A 17819-nucleotide genomic window follows, 5' to 3' on the forward strand; every position below is an offset into this window, starting at 1 on the left:
GAAACCCATTCACAGACATCCACTCTGGCACTCCCTCTGGTCTTGGCGGTGAGACTGCCCACACTGCAGGGTTGTAGTGGTGGACTGATTGTTGCCTTGGAGCATTCAATGATGTCAATTGTGTCGATGTGTGGTTCTGCCTCGTGCTCTGATTTCCGTTTCCCAACCTTCCACCATTAGATCAAGCAGGCAGCAGGGTTCCATCTTTTTTGAATCTGGATCTACATTGGTTAGCATAGTGGCATCCTTTCTGATATCTAGGACAAGTTTCTGGTACTGTTGGCCCCCCTTGAGCTCTTGTAGCTTGGAAGTCCTCTCTTTGACTGGAACACTGGTAGCTCAGGTGTCCATCATCATCGCAAGAAAAACACTTTTTTGGCTTGGTAACTCACAACGCAGTGGCAAAGGCACTGGCAAGTGCCTCGGTATGATAAATAATGGATCCCACTCTATTGCATGCTTCAGTCATTTGCACCAAAGTCGTATTTACTGGCAACGAAGTTAAAATCTTTTTACAGTTGACATTGGCATTCTCCACGGCTAATTTAAATGCTACAGTTTGCTTCGCTTCCTTATTTTCTAATTGTTTATCCAAAGCATCTCTCAGACGATCTATGAATTGCATATATGGCTCATTTGGACCTTGAATTATCTTTGTGAAAGAGTTTTCTGCTTTGCCAGACTCAGAAACTTTTATCAAAGCTTGGTAAGCAAGCTGAGCTGAACAATGCAGAATGTTGGTGTGCAGCCATCCTTGTAATCTAGAATCTGCAAACTGCACTTGTCCTAGGAGCTGAGGCAAACCCGCTCCAAAGCAAGGATCCTCCTCCCACCATTCTAAATTCCCAAGTGCAGCAACAGTACACAGTTCACTCCACTTTTGCTCCCACAATAATTTATGTGTGGGCATTAAGATCATGGCTGCAAGCTGTCTGCAGTCAAAAGGTGTTAGCAAGTGTGCCGTAAAAATGTTTTCCAATAGTGATTGGGAGAATGGTGCAGTTAAGCCACAAGCTGTAACTGTTCTGCGCAGCTCTCTTATCAAGTCCCATTGAAATTAAGTCCATTTGTTTGGTCCCTGATCACGCACTATCACAGGAAAAACTAATGCAACATCACTGCCCCTCGAGGCAATTGCCTCTTGTAACAATCGCCATCAGCTCCACGGATCAAAATCATGCTCTGAATGTAACGACAGAGCACTAGAGACGGTGGGCTCCTTTTTCACTACAGGGTCGGTATTAAAAGGGGGCAATAAAGGTTTAGAAATTGCCACACCAGGTATAGTCATATTAAGGTCTGTTAGGTCTTGCTCTGATTTTTCTTCACTTATATTGAAACTTTCCTCTGCACTCTTTTCTTGGTCTTTGCTGACATCTACTGGGGAGCTTAAAGATTGTCTCACTGCTCCTGATACTTTCTTTTCTGGTTTTATAGCTTTAAGAGTCTCTGTTACTAAGCACTATGTTGTCATTATTTCTTTTGCTTTAAGATCACCTTTGGAAGCAGCTTCCCAAATTATAGTCCCTGCATGCTCCCAAGTCTTTGGATCAAAGACTTCCGTTCCTGATGACAGAACACCATTTACTTTAAGCCATTTTAGCATTAACTTAACAGTACACTCTTCATATTTTATACCCCGCTTTTGTAAATGTTGCAATAATAGTTTCACTATAGTTTCTTCTTCTACAGACAAATTATGTCCCATATTTAACTATCCAGCTGCTCACCTGTATTCATAATACAGTGATTACCTGGTTATGTTTCTCTTTCTCTTCTCTTCCTCTTCTGTTTCTTTGTTTCTCGATCAGTCCAGCTGTCAAGATCATCGTTCGGCTGGAGTCCCTCCGGACACTCGCTTCAGCGCTTTTTCAACCCTATCATGTCAGGGTCACGATTTGAGGGATTAAAAGCACGGACTCCCAGTGCAGGTGAACCAAGAGACCTTTTATTTCAGTGAGGCACTTACATTTATAGTTAGTAGCTGTTGTACATGCGTTTAACTTTCTGTTTTAATTGGCTTATACCAGCTGTTCATGTGCTTAAAGTTATCTTATGATTGGTTTACTTAATCTTGCACGTACTCTGGCAGTTTGGCTAACACATTGTAAATATCTTTTCTTATACTAAAACATTCTGATTTCTTATTCTATTTTAGTCTATCTTTTCTTGTACTAAAACATTCTGGTTTCTTATTCTATTTTAGTTAAGGTCGTTCCAGTAACTCAGGGTAACTATCTGCAAGATACTCCATATGTGTTGGGCTCTGTCAGGCCCTGTCAGGCTATGTTGGGCTCTGTCAGGCTTTTTCAGGCTCTTTCATGTTTTGTCAGGCCCCGTTGGTCTCTCTCAGGCCATGTCGGGCTCTGTCCTGCCCTTTCAAGTTCTGTCAGGCTCTGTCAGGCCTTGTCGGGCTCTGTCAGGCTTTGCCAGGCACTTTTAGACTCTGTCAGGCCCCATCAGGTTTTGTTGGGCTCTGTCTGGCTTTGTTGGGTACTGTCAGGCACTGTCAAACTCTGCCAGGCCTTGTCGGGGTCTGTCAAGCTCTGTTAGGCTTTTTCAGGCTTTGTCGAGCTCTGTCGGGCTCTGTCAGGTTTTGTCAGTCACTGTCAGGCTCTGTCAGGCCCTGTCAGGCTTTGTCAGGCCCTGTCAGGCTTTGTTGGGCTATGTTTGGCTTTGTCAGGCTCTGTCAGGCACTGTCAAACTCTGTCAGGCCTTGTCAGGCTCTGTCAAGCTCTATTGGGCTCTGACAGGCTTTATCAGACTCCATCGGGCTCTGTCAGACTCTGTCTGGCTCTGTAAGGCTCTGTTGGGCTTTATCTGGCTCTGTTCTGCCCTGTTGGGCTCTATCAGGACCTGTCGGCTTCTGTCAAATGGTGTATGGCTCTGTTGGGCTCCATCGTGCTCTGTCGGGCCCTGTCAAGCTCTGTCAGGCTTTGTCATTCCTTGTCGGGCTCTGTCTATCTGTGTTGGGCTCTGTTAGGATTTGTCAAACTTTTGCGGGCTGTGTCAGGCTTTGTTGGCCTCTGTCAGGCCCTGTCAGGCTCTGTTGGGCGTTATCAGACTCCATCAGGCTCTGTCAGCCCCTGTCCGGCTCTGTAGGGCTATGTTGGGCCTTGTAATTCTCTGTATAGCTCTGTTGGGCTCTATCAGGCCCTGTCAGTCTTTTTCAGGCTCTTTTGGACTCTGTTGGGCTCTGTCGGGGTTTGTCGGGCTCTTCTGGGCTCTATTGAGCCACTCAGGCTTTTTCAGGTTCTGTCGTGCCCTGTTGTCCTGGTTTTGTTAAAAACAAGTTTCTCTTTCAGTGAATTTTGCCTGTCAGCTACAGCCCTCGTATTAACTGCATTTTCCTGGAGAACCAGACACATGTTTTGGTAAAACCTAGCAATGGAATGCAAACTTATTGATAAGCATGGATGGACATCTCGCGAGAGGGGCGACGAGAAACAACTGACCAACGATGTATAACATTCCATTCACGTGAATACTTCATATAAAATGGGAGATCACGAGGATCTCGTCCCTTTTTTTTTCCTCTTTTCCCTATGGCCAACATTAGGAGAGGACCTTGCTAGTCGTCCCTGCGAACTGAGGCCTAGTGAGAGACTGAATCCAGCTCTGGTTGGCTGTGGAGTCTAATCCAGGACTTTGGGTGCCGGCTCTGCAGTTGCTGAGACTTTCAAGATTGGTTTTGTATATTTTGTATTATTTTCTCTATTCTTATTAGTAGCATTAGTAAAACATCTTTAATTTTTTCCAACTCTCTTCTCTCTGTCCTTCTTTTTCTCTCCCGATCGCCTGTCCTGAGTGGAAGCGGGGAGAGGGAGGGGCAAAAGGGGGAAGTGGGGGGGAAGAGGGGGTTAACAATACATCTGCGAGGGTTTTATTGTCACCCCGCAATCCTAACCCTCGACAGATAATTGGCGCCCAACGTGGGGCAAGAGAAAGGGGTAAATCTGGAGATTTTTGGCTTTTCTACTGCTCTGACGTACCTTTCAATTTTGTTGGCACGGTGCCAACTCATAGAGTTGTGATACTCGCGCGTCGGTTTGCTTCGGATATTATTTAGTGGTATTAAGGCAAAGTGAATTCCACTGATTTAAAGATGTTATGGCTTAAGTTGTATCAGTTATTTTCTGCATTGTGCTCACTGATTCCATATCTGTGTTGGGCTTTCTTTTTAAATCGAAGTATTCATTATATAACAACAAGGAACTGGACAATGCTCATGATGATACTGTGTGGTTTGTCACTGGTTTATTTCATTATACTGCAGCCGCTAATGAATTTCTACTCGCTTCTGCTTTACCTTGAAAAGTCTCCAGGAGAGATTAAAGAGCAGTACGTCTCTGTGTTTGCTAATTGGTCAAGCGAACCTTTAGAAAGGCTGACTAACAATACTTTCGTTTTTTCGCTAGGACAGTTCGCAAATGTTTTAGAGAATTTTGAATATCCTTGGAGTTTTGATAGAACTGTGATGGTGTTATCTGGTTTGCTGAATGTGTGTCAGTTTGTGCTTCTGTTAAGAGAAATGGCATTCAACAGGAGGTTTGCGTCTCTTTGTTGTCCTGAGATTTGTGGTGCGTCTTCGGAGGCTTTAGCAAAAAGCACTCCGAGCCGCTCGAGAAAGAGCAAAACAGTGAAAGCTGCTGTTGCAGCTGCTGACCCCGCCACGGCGCCTTCGCAGGCTGAAGGTACAGCTCCTCCGCAGAGTGCCAAGGTCACTTCTGATAACACTAATTCTGCAGCCTTAAAGGCAGTCCCCCCTTCTTCACACACTGGGCACTGTTGCTGCTGTAACCATAGCGATCACTGTGACAGTCATTCAGACTCTGGAAATGAATCAAATGATGGTAAACCCATATCAGCATCAGTTGCTGGTTGTAAGAAAGTCACTAGAAAGACTACCTGTGCAGCAGATGATGGCACAGGGCCAACATCAAGCCAAGGGGCACCATCAGGACAGGGAGGAGATGAAGTGACCACCACTCGGTCCTTTTCTCCAGGTGAGCTGAGAGATCTGCGAAAAGACTTCAGTCGTCGTGAAGGCGAGAATATTTTAACCTGGTTGCTCCGATGCTGGGACAATGGGGCAGATACAATTGAACTGGAAGGTGGTGAAGCCAGGCAGCTGGGATCTCTGTCAAGAGATTCCACCATTGATAGGGCAATTTCAAGAGAGTCTAATGCCACTACTCTCTGGACCCGACTCCTGGCAGCTATGAAAGTAAGATTTCCCTACAAGGAAGATTGTATATCCAAGTTAGGGAAATGGAATACTATGGAGAAAGGTATTCAGTTCCTGAGAGAATTAGCTGTGCGAGAGATCATCTATTTTGGACCAAACAGCCAAGAGGGAACAGATCCAGATAGAATCAATTGTTCACGACCTCTGTGGCGCAGATTTGTACAAAGTGCATCACCTGCATATGCTAAGTCATTGGCAGGAATGCTCTGGTCATCTAGAGGTGGACAAGATATTACTGAAGTGATTGAGCAGCTCCGTGACTTCGAGGATAGCCTTGCTGGTTCTCTACGGGCTTGTGTCTCTGCTGTGGAGAAATTGTGTGAAAAATCTGATGACCGGTTTGAAAAGCTATTGCAAGAAATCAAAGAACTCAGAGAGGACACATACCATTCACGACCTGCACAAACCTATGTTTCAGCTGTTAGGAAAAGGCGTTTCCAATCTCGAGAGAGAGGACACAGGCAGCCCACAAAAAGAGGTTCACTGTGGTTCTTCCTACATGAGCAGGGAGAAAACATGAATAAGTGGCATGGGAGACCTACCTCAGAACTTCAAGAACGAGTACGTGAGATAAAAGGAAAAACTCCTAGGAAGGTGGCTGCTCCAATTTACAAAAGGAGCAGAAGAGATTCTGATGCTCTTGAAGGAACCTCTAATTCACACCCAGAGACTGTGCAAAACAGAAATTAGAGGTGCCCTGCCTCCAACCAGGTGGAGGAAAGGGATAACAGAGTTTATTGGACAGTACAAATACGATGGCCTGGTACAACACACCCCCAGGAGTACAAAGCTTTAGTGGACACTGGTGCACAGTGCACAATAATTCCTTCTAATTATAAAGGAACGCAATGCATCAATATTGTTGGAGTGACTGGGGGATCCCAGGAACTGACTGTTGTAGAGGCTCAAATGAGCCTAACTGGAAAAAACTGGCAAAAGCATCCCATTGTGACTGGTCCGGATGCTCCATGCATCCTTGGCATAGACTACCTCAAGAGAGGGTATTTTAAGGACCCAAAAGGGTATAGGTGGGCATTTGGTATAGCAGCTGTGGACACTGAGAAAATTGAACAGCTGTCTGATTTGCCTGGTCTTTCAGATGATCCTTCTGTTGTAGGACTGCTGATGGTTGACGATCAGCAGGTGTCAACTGCTACCACAACGGTGCATCGCCGGCAATATCGCACCAATCGAGACTCTTTGATTCCTATCCAGAAGTTGATCCCTCAATTGGAAAGCCAGGGTGTGATCAGTAAGACTCGCTCACCTTTTAACAGCCCAATCTGGCCAGTGCGTAAGTCTAGTGATGAGTGGAGACTAACTGTGGACTATCGTGGCCTGAATGAAGTTACGCCACCACTGAGTGCTGCTGTGCCTGACATGCTAGAACTGCAATTTGAACTGGAGTCAAAGGCAGCTAAGTGGTATGCTACAATTGACATTGCTAATGCATTTTTCTCTATTCCTGTAGTAGCAGAGTGCAGGCCGCAGTTTGCTTTCACCTGGAGAGGCATCCAGTACACGTGGAATCGCTTGCCCAGGGGTGGAAACACAGCCCTACCATCTGCCATGGACTGATCCAGACCACGCTGGAGCAAGGTAAAGCTCCAGAACACTTGCAGTATATTGATGACATCATCATATGGGGCGACACAGCGAAAGAAGTCTTCGAGAAAGGTGAGAGAATAATTCAGATTCTTTTGGATGCTGGTTTTGCCATAAAACGAAGCAAGGTCAAGGGACCTGCACGAGAGATCCAGTTTTTAGGAATAAAATGGCAAGATGGCCGTTGTCAGATCCCAATGGATGTGATCAACAAAATTGCTGCAATGTCTCCACCTACTAATAAAAAGGAGACACAGACTTTCTTGGGCGTTGTAGGTTTTTGGAGAATGCATATTCCTGACTACAGCCAGATTGTGAGCCCTCTCTATCGAGTGACTCGAAAAAAGAACCAATTTGAGTGGGGCCCTGAACAATGACAAGCCTTTGAACAAATTAAGCTTGAGATAACTCATGCGGTGGCCCTTGGACCAGTTCGGACTGGACTAGATGTTAAAAATGTGCTCTACACCGCAGCCGGAGATAATGGACTTACCTGGAGCCTCTGGCAGAAAGCACCAGGAGAAACTCGAGGTTGACCCTTAGGTTTTTGGAGTCGAGGATACAAAGGATCTGAGGCCAACTATAGTCCAACTGAAAAAGATATACTAGCAGCATATGAAGGAGTTCGAGCTGCTTCAGAAGTGATCGGTACTGAAGCACAGCTCCTCCTAGCATCTCGACTGCCGGTGCTGAGCTGGATGTTCAAAGGGACGGTTCCCTCTCCACATCATGCAACCGAAGTAACATGGAGTAAATGGATTGCATTGATCATGCAACGAGCTCGAATTGGAAGTCCCAATCACCCAGGGATCTTAGAAGTGATTACAGACTGGACAGAAAGCAAAGACTTTGGGATGTCTCCAGATGAGGAGGAAGTAACACGTGCTGAAGAAGCACCACCATATAATACTCTTTCAGAGACTGATAAGCAGTATGCACTGTTCACAGATGGATCCTGTCGTCTTGTAGGAAAACATTGAAGGTGGAAAGCTGCTGTGTGGAGTCCCACACGACAAGTTACAGAAGCCACTGAAGGACAAGGTGAATCTAGTCAATTTGCAGAAGTGAAAGCCATCCAGGTGGCTTTGGACATTGCTGAACGAGAGAAGTGGCCAATACTTTATCTCTATACTGACTCATGGATGGTAGCAAATGCCTTGTGGGGGTGGCTACAGCAATGGAAGAAAAGCAACTGGCAGCGTAGAGGTAAACCCATTTGGGCTGCCACACTGTGGCAAGACATTGCTGCTTGGCTAGAGAGCCTGCCTGTGAAAGTTCGTCATGTAGATGCTCATGTGCCTAAAAGTCGAGCCACCGAGGAACATCTAAACAACCAACAAGCGGATCAAGCTGCTAAGATTAAAGTAGCTGAGGTGGACTTGGACTGGCAACATAAAGGTGAACTTTTCCTAGCTCGGTGGGCCCATGATGCTTCAGGGCATCAAGGTAGAGATGCAACATATAAATGGGCTCGCGATCGAGGGGTGGATTTAACTATGGACACTATTTCACAGGTTATTCATGAATGTGAAACATGCGCCGAAATCAAACAAGCGAAACGGTTAAAGCCTGTATGGTATGGGGGGCGATGGTTAAAGTATAAGTATGGAGAAGCTTGGCAGATTGATTATATTACACTTCCACAAACACGTCAAGGTAAGCGTTACCTACTTACAATGGTGGAAGCAACCACTGGATGGTTGGAAACATATGCTGTACCTCATGCTACAGCCCGAAATACTATCTTGGGCCTTGAAAAGCAAATCCTTTGGCGACACGGTACGCCAGAAAGAATTGAATCAGACAATGGTACTCATTTCAAAAACAGTATTATAGACAATTGGGCCAAAGAACATGGTATTGAGTGGGTATATCATATTCCATATCATGCACCAGCCTCTGGGAAAATTGAAAGGTACAATGGTTTGCTAAAAACTACACTAAAGGCACTTGGTGGTGGAACCTTTGAAAACTGGGATTCACATTTAGCAAAAGCCACTTGGTTGGTCAACACCAGGGGATCAATCAATCTAGCCGGGCCTGCCCAATCAGAAATTCTACGGACTGTAGAAGGAGATAAAGTCCCTGTAGTACACATGAAAAACATGTTAGGAAAGGCAGTCTGGGTTACTCCTGCCTCAGGCAAAGGCAAGCCCATTCGTGGGATTGTTTTTGCCCAGGGACCTGGCAGCACCTGGTGGGTGATGCTTAAGGATGGAGAAGTTCGGTGTGTACCTCAAGGGGATTTGAGTTTAGGTGAAAATATGCAATACTGAACTGCATGATGTGAATTGCCATACTAACAGTATTTAATAAGTGTTTTTCAGATCAAGACAGTGATGATGAAACCAAAGCTAGCCTTCTTCGAGTGGCGCCTGACAACTTCTTCGAAGTTGATGTCTTTAACTCACAAACAGTGGTCATGAAATGCACTTGTACCATTTTTCCTGCCCTGGGAGACTGTTGTGACAAAATGAACTTAATGAACTTTTCAAAGGATGGTCCACTGATTAAGATTAATTACTCCTGGGTATATATGTACATATGTGCATATATATATAGTAGTAGTGATTAATTAGATTGTGTTGATAGATTGTATTGATAAGGTTTAAGCATTCAGTGAATGGCATATTATAAGGGGTGGAATGTCCTGGTTTTGTTAAAAACAAGTTTCTCTTTCAGTGAATTTTGCCTGTCAGCTACAGCCCTCGTATTAACTGCATTTTCCTGGAGAACCAGACACATGTTTTGGTAAAACCTAGCAATGGAATGCAAACTTATTGATAAGCATGGATGGACATCTCGCGAGAGGGGCGACGAGAAACAACTGACCAACGATGTATAACATTCCATTCACGTGAATACTTCATATAAAATGGGAGATCACGAGGATCTCGTCCCTTTTTTTTTCCTCTTTTCCCTATGGCCAACATTAGGAGAGGACCTTGCTAGTCGTCCCTGCGAACTGAGGCCTAGTGACAGACTGAATCCAGCTCTGGTTGGCTGTGGAGTCTAATCCAGGACTTTGGGTGCCGGCTCTGCAGTTGCTGAGACTTTCAAGATTGGTTTTGTATATTTTGTATTATTTTCTCTATTCTTATTAGTAGCATTAGTAAAACATTGTTATTTTTTCCAAACTCTCTTCTCTCTGTCCTCCTTTACCTCCCGATCGCCTGTCCTGAGTGGAAGGGGGGAGAGGGAGGGGCAAAAGGGGGAAGTGGGGGGGAGAGGGGGTTAACAATACATCTGCCAGGGTTTTATTGTCACCCCGCAATCTTAACCCTCGACACCTGTCAAGCTCTGTCAAGCCCTGGCAGGCTCTGTCAGGTTTTGTTAGGCTCTCTCAGGCCCTGTCAGGCTTTGTTGAGCACTGTTGGGCTCTCTTGGGCTCTGTCTATCCATGTCGGGCTCTGTCGGGTTGTCAAACTTTCGCGGGCTATGTCAGGCTTTGTCAGCCTCTGTCAGGTACTGTCCGGCCCTGCTGAGCTCTGTTCGTCTCTGACGGGCTTTGTTTGCCCCTGTCAGTCTTTTACAGGCCTTGTCGATCCCTGTCGGGCTCTGTCAGGTTTATCGGGCTCATTCAGGCTCTGTCGGGCTCTAACGGGCTCTGTCGGGCTCTAACGGGCTCTGTCAGGCTTTGTGTAACTCTGTCAGGCTTTTTTGGGCTCTGTCATGCTCTGTTGGGCTCTGTCAGGACCTGCCAAGCTTTGTCAGGGTCTGTAGGGCCATGTCAGCCTCTGTAATGCCCTGTTGGGCTCTGTCAGGCCTTGTCGGGCTCTGTTGGGCTTCGTTGGGGTCCGTTGGGCACTGTCAGGCTTTGTCAAGCTCTGCCATGTTTTTTGGTCCCTGTTGGGCTTTCTCAGGCCATGTCGGGCTCTGTCCTGCCCTTTCAAGTTCTGTCGGGCTCTGTTGACCTCTGTAAGGACCTGTCAGGCTCTGTCAGGCCTTGTCAGGCTCTGTCAGGCTTTGTCAGGCATTTTTAGTCTCTGTCAGGCCCTATCAGGCTTTGTCAGGCTCTGTCTGGCTTTGTTGGGTACTGTCAGGCCCTGTCAAATTCTGTCAGGCCTTGTCGGGGTCTGTCAAGCTCTTTCAGGTAATATTGGGTTTTGTCAGGCTTTGTCGAGCTTTGTCAAGTTCTGTCAGGCTTTGTCGGACACTGTCAGGCTCTGTCAGGCTTTGTTGGGCTATGTTTGGCTTTGTCGGGCTATGTTTGGCTTTGTCGGGCTCTGTCAGGCACTGTCGAACTTTGTCAGGCTTTGTCAGGCTCTGTCAAGCTCTATCGGGCTCTGTTGGGCTTTATCAGACTCCGTCGGGCTCTGTCAGTCTCTGTAAGGCTCTGTCGGGCTTTTTCTGGCTCTGTTCTGCCCTGTTGTACTCTGTCAGGATCTGTCAGCTTCTGTCAAACTGTGTATGGCTCTGTTGGGCTTTGTCAGGCTCCGTCATGCTTTGTTGGGCCCTGTCAAGCTCTGTCTATCTTTGTCGGTCCTTGTCAGGCTCTGTCTATCTGTGTTGGGCTCTGTCAGGATTTGTCAAACTTTCGCAGGCTGTGTCAGTCTTTGTTGGCTTCTCTCAGACCCTGTCAGGCTCTGTCGGACTCTGTCAGGCTTTGTCGGGCTTTCTCAGGCTCTGACGGGTCCTGGCGGTGTCTGTCAGGCCCTGTCAGGCTTTGTCAGGCTCTTTCCAGCCCTTTCGGGCTCTGTTGAACCCTGTGGGGCTCTGTCAAGTTTTGTCGAGCTCTTTTGGGCTCTGTCAGGGTTTGTCAAACTCTGTTGGGCTTTGTCGGCCTCTGTTGGACTCTTTTGGGCCCCTGTCGGGCTTTTTCAGGCTCTGTTGAAGACAGGGATTAGGAAGCAGAAGTGAGGAAAAGAGGCCACTCTAGTTTCTGATCATTTTTGTCCTCTGTATCTTTGGATATTTCGCCTGTATATTGTTGCGACAAATCATATCCATCAAAACTTCAGCTGGTAAAAGGTAAAAGATCGTCCTTTCTGCTGTGTTTTGTGTCCTAGGACAGGTAAACTTAGCTGCTGTTTTAAAATTACAGGCATCTGATAAGTAGGCCAAAGTTTTGGAGTAATATCTTCACCTCTTACATCTGGGAACATGACAAAAAGCAGAGCAAGAGCCGTACTGGGGCTCCTTTAGTTTGTAAATATACACAGTTTCTAAAATCTACATAACTAATGGAGTTATTTAGGGTATTATTTTACAAGGAAGTGCATCAGACAGTGACACAGACAATAAACTATAGTAATTAGGCTTCTAGCACCGTATTTAAACAGCAGGGCTGCTGAAAAGCCTGCAAAAAGCAAAATAATAGGTAGATAATGCAATTATCTCTTCTTGTTTGTAAAATTACCCCATTCATGATTTCTGAAGGGGTGTTTCAATACTTTTCTAAGTTGCAATTAAACGCTGATGTGATTAATCATCACAAAGCTTTCTGGAATGAGGCACTTCACTGGGAGTCCTGGCAGGTTTGTGTTGCAAAAATTTCCAAGAATGGGTCAATAATCCTATTTTGTTGTGAATCGTTAAGAAAAAATAAGTCAGAAAACAGGTGAAATAGAGATCACCTGCTGGGATGCTAAGAAGCGCTCAAAGCCTTATTTAGGAAAAATAAGTTGACAGAAATGAAGGAAATCCTCACATGAGAGAACAATATATATATCAAGGAAGTTTAACTTCTGCAAATCTAGTCTTAAGATCGTCTGCATTACAGATGTCCAGGTTTATTTAAATATTATTGAGGAAGAATCAAGAAATCACTATTTGAAAAAAATAACATTCAAATAATCTAATTTAAAATTAGATTTCTTTACAGGAAGGTCTAAATGTGACATGGTACCTTCCCTGTGTTGTTTCGGGAGCTGGATGCCAAGAACTTCAAAAGTTGAAATACACCTGTAAAATACTGCAATTACGTGCAAAAAAAAAAAAAGTTCAGAAAGTTTTATGTTGCCAATTCTTTTGATGGACCTGATTCTGCAGGCAAAGGAAATTCTGGTGGGTTGAATGGAACATGATCAGCCTCTCAGGATGTCGACACTGACAGTGAATTCTGTGCAAAATGATCTTTATTCAGATGTGTTAATATTCACAAAGCCAATCTAATGATAGTAATACAATATAATGTTATTACCCAAATACAGCAATTGCACCTCAGCCTTCTGTACAATGCAGAACATCATTGCTGAAAGAAGAGTCTTTTCAGAGGCTGCTGGTAAAGGAAATGAAGAGAAATTTAATTAACACTTAGATTAACTAAATCTGGCTTCCATGAGAACTAATTCTGTTCCATTGAACTAATACATGAAAGGATTATCTCCCTTGTGCAGTTTCCTGATTGTTAGAACATGCTCGATGAATCAAATAATATTTTAGGTTTCACAGACTGTCATTATTTTTGCTTTTCAGTGAGCCTGACTGAAGTAATTTAACTGAAATAATCTCAAAAACCACATTTGCTACAGTGATTTTCTTGCCTTATGAATATTTTTTAGCTCATAGTGCTCTATCTTTCTTTCATTGTTGTATTTGAAACATAAATTCTTTGAAATGTTGTGAAAAGATGTATTTATACATAGATAAATGTAGCAATACTTGTATTTTGCATGAGGATTGTTTATCAACTCATTTTTTGTGCAGTCTTACCTCTTTTATAGCCACTCTGTTGGCTGTGCACCATTTTTATTGCCGCAGTGGTCCAATCAAACACTACACGAACATGAAGCCAAAGATTTTTGCTTTTTTGTGCCAACGTATATGAAGTGGTTACACCCACCTTTGCACTTGCACCATTTGCATACGCGCTGTTTGCTCACACACACAGTTTACAGGTTTTATAGGTATGTCTAAGATCCGGGTTCCGTATTTAGTGTCACGCACTGCGATACTGTCGTGGGGGGGTGATTTAGGGTTCTGCTCACTGCAGAACAATGTTTAGATTTCTCAAAGAGTCTGTATTTTAGAGCTCCATAAGCAAACTTTCAGGGGAGGCCTGTACCCATTCGCAAAAGCAAACTTTCAGGCATTCCCTCCCTGATAACCGTTCGCTCTGGTGTCTATGTTTAAAGCTCCAGTGGCAAACTTTCAGGTGAGACCTGATAAAGGTATGCAGAGCAGACTTTCAGGAGACAAAATACTCAGAAAAAAAAGAAATTTTAAAGGAGTAGAACAGCAGGAGGGCTGGCTCAAGCTGGGTACCTGCACATAGGTCCAACCCGAATATAGAAAACCATAGACCTTTATATCTTTACAAACCATTCGCACCATGATTCAGTCCAATAACAATATTTCACTTTGGGGTCTTTTTGCTTCTCATTAGATCCTTTTCTCTGATTCCACGTGGGCCTTTGTTTTGTTCAGCTGTATGTTTATAGTCCATATCCTTGCAGGTACTTGGGTGATACTGTTGTGGGTGTCTATTATAGGCCACCAGATCAGGATGAGGAAGTTGATGAGGCCTTCTATGGGCAGCTGAGAGCAGCCTCGCAATTACAGGCCCTGGTTGTCATGGGAGATTTTAACTACCCTGATGTTTTCTGGAAGGACTACTCAGCTAGCCAGCCACAGTCCAGGAGGTTCCTCCAGTGCCTTGACAATAACTTCCTGATGCAAACGGTGGATGAGCCAACTAGAGGAGGACCACTGCTGGATCTCATCCTCACTAACAAGGTGGGTCTGGTTGAAGCGGTAAAGGTTGAGGGCTGCCTTGGCTGCAGCAACCATGAGATGGCAGAGTTCAGGATCTCATGTGGCAGGAACAGAATACCTAGCAGAATCGCAACCCTGGGCTTCAGTAGGGCCAACTTTGGCCTTTTCAAGCAATTCCCATGGGAAAAGGTACTTGAAGGTAAAGGGGCCCAAGATAGTTGGTTAGCATTCAGGGACTGCTTCTTCCAAGCTCAAGATCAGAGCATCCCAACATGTAGTCAAGGAAGGGAGCTAGGAGACCTGCTTGCTTAAACAAGGAACTGCTGGGCAAACTCAAATGGAAGAGAATTTACAGATCATGGAAAGAGGGGCTGGCCACTTGGGAAAAATATAAGGCTGTTGTCAGAGGATGTAGGGAGGCCTCCTTAGAATTAAACCTTGTGAGAGGGGTCAAGGACAACAGGAAGAGCTTCTTCAAATACATGGCAGATAAAACACTAGAGGCAATGTAGGCCCACTGATGAATGAGGTGGGTGCCCTGGTGACAGAAGATACAGAGAAGGCAGAGTTACTGAATGCCGCCTTTGTCTCTGTGTACTCTGACGGAGGCTGTCCTGAGGAGCCCCATACCCCTGAGGCCCCAGAGGAAGTCAGGACAATGGAGGAGTCTGCCTGGGTTGATGAGGACTGGGTTAGGGACCAATTAAGAAATCTGGACACCCATAAATCCATGGGTCCAAATGGGATGCACCCGCGGGTGCTGAGGGAGCTGGCTGAAGTCATTTCTAGGCCACTCTCCTTCATCTTTGCTAAGTCGTGGGAAACAGGAGAGGTTCCTGAGGACTGGAGGAAAGCAAATGTCTTTCCAGTCTTCAAAAAGGGCAAGAAGGAGGACCCGGGTAACTATAGACCAGTCAGCCTCACCTCCATCCCTGGGAAGGTGATGGAATAATTTATCCTTGGTGCCATCTCAAGGCATATCAAGGATAAGAGGGTGATTAAGGGCAGTCAACATGGCTTCACCAAGGGGAAGTCATGCTTAACCAACCTCACGGCCTTTTATGAGGACATAACCAGGTGGATAGATGATGGCAAAGCAGTGGATGCGGTCTATCTTGATTTCAGTAAAGCATTTGACACAGTGTCCCACAACATCCTCACTGCTAAATTGAGGAAGTGTGGACTGGACGATTGGGTAGTGAGGTGGACTGTGAAGTGGCTGAAGGGAAGAAGCCAGAGAGCTGTGACCAATGCGGCAGAGTCTAGTTGGAGGCCTGTATCTAGTGGAGTCCCTCAAGGGTCAGTATTGGGACCAGTACTATTCAACATATTCATCAATGACTTGGATGAGGGAATAGAGTGCACTTTCAGCAAGTTTGGTGATGACACCAAACTGGGAGGAGTGGCTGACACGCCAAAAGGCTGTGCAAGACCTAGACAGGCTGGAGAGTTGAGCAGGGAAAAATTTAATGAAATATAACAAGGGCAAGTGTAGGGTCTTGCATCTGGGCAGGAACAACCCCAGGTTCCACTATAAGTTGGGGAACAACCTATTGGAGAGCAGTGTAGGGGAAAGGGACCTGGGGGTCCTGGTGGACAGCAGGATGACCATGAGCCAGCACTGTGCCCTTGTGGCCAGGAAGGCCAATGCCATGCTGGTATGTATTAGAAGGGGAATGGTTAGTAGGTCCAGAGAGATTCTCCTTCCCCTCTACTCTGCCCTGGCGAGACCGCACCTGGAATATTGTGTCCAGTTCTGGGCCCCTCAGTTCCAGAAGGACAGGGAACTGCTGGAGAGAGTCCAGCGTAGGGCAATGAAGATGATTAAGGGAGTGGAGCACCTCCCTTATGAAGAAAGGCTGAGGGAGCTGGGTCTCTTTAGCTTGGAGGAGACTGAGGGGTGACCTCATTAATGTTTATAAATATGTAAAGGGTGACTGTCATGAGGATGGAGTCAGGCTCTTCTCGGTGACAAGCAATGATAAGACAAGGGGCAATGGATACAAACTGGAACACAGGAGGTTCCACTTAAATATGAGAAGAAACTTCTTCACAGTGAGGGTGACAGAGCACTGGAAGGTTGTGGAGTCTCCTTCTCTGGAGACATTCAAAACCCACCTGGACACATTCCTGTGTAACCTCATCTAGATGTTCCTGCTCCGGCAGAGAGATTGGACTAGATGATCTTTTGAGGTCCCTTCCAATCCCTAACATTCTGTGATTCGGTGATTCTGTGATACTGTTTTGTCTGAATAAATAATTTCTTCTTAAGTGTGAAGTAGGCCCCATTTTGCAGATGTCTGTAATGTCTCCACATTATCCTTGGAATGTTATTTTTCCCAGTCAGTTCCATTTTTCCCAGCAAAGTGCAAACTAGACCTTTTCTTATAAGTGTCCAGTGTAGTTTGTAGTTGCTTTTGGTAAATATGAGCAGAACTTTACAGCTTAAAATTTTACCAAATCCAGTTTACCAAGTAACATGAAGCAAAGAGTATATTAAAAATCATACAACCTTATATCTCTAAATAAATACTTAGTGTGCATCTACTTAAGCTAAATGATTAATATTAAACTTAAATTGGGCTCATCCACTAACCTGTGAGTAGTAAAACCATTGCCATACAGCTCACTTATTTAGCAGGGAGAGCTCAAAGTGGGCTCATCTAGGCTGTTGTATTTATAGAATGAAGTGGTTGACTCATAGTCAAATCCAGTAGGAAAAGTCTGCATGAGACTCCCTGTGCCCACAAGTTACCAGTGTTCAGTTGCTGTTCTACTTCCCTGTGGGTCTCCTGGAAGGAGTTCTTGGCCTGGCTGCAGGTCAGGCCTTTACCTCCTCTGGAGCCTGGACCAAACTGCTGCTGGTTTGGCTGGGGGGGTCAAATGCATCTGCCACAGGATTATTCATATTGTGAAGGGGTTTCTTTTTGAAGGGACTAAAGGGTAGTTATAGAACCAGCTGCTGATAGCGTTTAAAACACCTCAGAAATTGAGGTTACCAAAGGTATAAGCAATGATTTAAAGCTGTGTGAGGGCAGGATTGTGTCTGGTCAGTCCTCCCTCAGACACCTGCTGTTGGTGCCTCCAGTTACCTCAGGTCCCGCTTCCTCCAGTTACCTCAAGTGTCACTGACTGAAAAGGCGGGCTGCAGGGGAGGTGAAGCCGTGGCACCCAGCCCGTGCCCCCGACCACCCCGCGAGTTCCCAAGAGCAGCCTGTACCCATGGGAAAGGCTCACCCGGAGTTCACGACCCGTCCGTGGCAGCCTCCCCGCGCCGGACTACACTTCCCAGCGTGCCCCGCGGCACCGC

The sequence above is a fragment of the Nesoenas mayeri genome, assembly GCF_963082525.1.
Source record: "Nesoenas mayeri genome assembly, chromosome: W".
Lineage (NCBI taxonomy): Eukaryota > Metazoa > Chordata > Aves > Columbiformes > Columbidae > Nesoenas > Nesoenas mayeri.